This window comes from Pteropus vampyrus, unplaced genomic scaffold (assembly GCF_000151845.1).
Source record: "Pteropus vampyrus isolate Shadow unplaced genomic scaffold, Pvam_2.0 Scaffold21, whole genome shotgun sequence".
Lineage (NCBI taxonomy): Eukaryota > Metazoa > Chordata > Mammalia > Chiroptera > Pteropodidae > Pteropus > Pteropus vampyrus.
In genome coordinates this window covers 12,855,109-12,857,418 of record NW_011888802.1, presented here as the reverse complement: position 1 = coordinate 12,857,418, position 2,310 = coordinate 12,855,109, and the positions used below count along the sequence as shown (strand labels likewise).

The 2,310-nt window shown below is 35.9% G+C and overlaps 1 protein-coding gene across 1 annotated transcript in view; it reads left to right on the top strand.

The window, feature by feature from the left end:
* Positions 1-2,310, top strand: part of DZIP1 (DAZ interacting zinc finger protein 1) — a 51,537-nt gene that overhangs the window by 43,824 nt on the left and 5,403 nt on the right. The window lies entirely within an intron of this gene.

Here is a 2,310-nt window from a genome sequence, read left to right as displayed (position 1 = left end):
TAAGCCTTTATGTCAACACGGGTATATTCTTATCAGATGACATGTTGACACACATATCTTGTGATAGATGATACAAAAATACTCGTATCACAGTATTTCTCTGACCCCGAATCTGTGAAATGAATGGATGAAGTGCCCATTTCGAAAATTATCTTTAATAGAAAGGAAAGCATAATATTTAAGCTCTGAATGTGGAATATTTATATGTAGAGTAATAGGTTTTTGGTGGAATTTTGGAGCTGTTACTGGTTTGGGGAGATAATTAAAATTACTGCTAATTATTTATTTTATATGGCAGTTCTAAAAATTATTTTCTATTAATTTTTGAAGCTTATGAAAATTTTTTTACGTTATTAAGAGTATTTTCTAATGTTAGACTTGTGGCTTCTAAAACAAATATATTTGAATCAGTTTATCATAATTTTCTCCTTAGTAATAATGCTTTACCATATCTCACTTCTTTAGGAGAAAGTAAATAAATATTTATATGGGCTCTGGTTTTGTCATTTTTGTTAGGCTGAGAAGTAAAGTGAAATATTCTATATGTAAAGTCTTAATATTTCTTATAACTTTCTCAGTGTTCTCTAGACTTGTTCTAAAATTTTTTAAACAAGGCTACACATTGAGAAGTGACTAAATCAGGCATATCCATAATATCTACATGATTTGTATTTCCATTTTACTTTTAAGTAACATGGTTTCTCTTTCTTACATATCATTTATTGATGTCTAGAACACAAAATATCTTATTGTCTGAATAATCTACAAAATGTGCCAGGGAGTCCATACAAAAAGTCCAAAATTTTGAAACCAGAGCCTCAAGTCATTCAGTTCACACTCATGAGTCAGCTACGTTCTAAGAGGAATTCTGATTTGTCTATCATCACCACTTTGGTTCCAGGTTCCACCCATTGCATCATTCTACCCATGTTTTGTTTTGTTTTTTAATTTTACTATTAGTTTCAAGTATACAGTACATTGGTTAGACATTTATATAGTTTGTGAAAGGATCCTCCTGATTACTTTGTCTTCCCTCTGGCTCTGCACCTAGCCATTACATTACTGCGACTGCATTCCCTATGCCGTGCTCCCCATCTCCATGATCATCTATCAACTACTAATGTGTACTTCTTTAACCCTTCACCCCTTGTGTTTTTAAGAGTTCTTCTACCCGGAAAATGTGATGCATGAGTTTGGGATCATTGTCAGCAAACACCATCATTGGTTGTTGCCACATTTGGGGAACCATAGTGGGAAAGAAAATAATCTTTGCTACCCTCCTTCGGTCAAACAGCTCTAGTGGGAGATAGGAGAGTGCTGAGGACCACCAAAAACAACCCATAGTCCAAGTGCACCATTACAGACACAGTGACCGCATCCTTCTAGTGTCTCCGAGGAGCCAGCATGCTGGCAACAGATTAATTGCCACCAGTAAATTCCTCAGCCTGTGCTAACATTTTGCAGATAATGCCTGTGCAGCTAATGCCTTGAGCATTGGTTTGCAAAACACTGTTACCAAGAAATAACTCACATGAGACTATTTCTGTATTCTTACTTTTTGACATTTGTGTAGAGGCATACCTGATCTTGCTTTTTATAGGATGTGTTAGAATGTGAGGCCCAGGAGGGATCTCAGAGGCCATTTTATTATTCAAAAACTTGAAATGGGGATTAGGAGCTTGCTCTATCCAAGTCATTGAGTTTAATTAGTGACAGGGCTGGAGTTAAGTCCAAGTTTTCTGCTTTCCATAGTTTAATGCAAAGAACAAAGTAATGGAGAGAGGAAAAATGGTCCAGGTTCCAGAGGACTGTCTGGGTAGTCTCAGGGGAAGTCTCTACCTCTTTCTGGTTCCGGTGTCCTCATGTAAAATGAGGAGATCCATTACTAGATTATAACATCCTTTCCAACTCCGGAAATCTGCTTTTGTTTTCGTTTTTTACTGTTTGCTTTGTGCTACAAATATTTGCTTACCATAAATGGTATATTATGTGTCTGAGAGAACGGATCACACATGTAGGCTGTTGTGCATTGGCCATCTGCTTGTGTGTGCTTTAACATTTTTATTTAAAGGAAATGCTGATCTCTAGAAAGTTTCGTTTTGTCTATCTTGGTGACCAATATGTGCTTCAATTAAAACTTTTAGCTGTTGTTAGCTTTCAAGTGGTTAATTCCACTTTTACTTAAAAACTTTATTATTGTTATTTTTCCTGTCCATTACACATTCTTTCTCTTGCTTCCGTCGGCCAGCCCCAGCCATATAAGCATCTTTCTTACCACAAGTTTTCTAATTATTCATAAATAGCTTTACA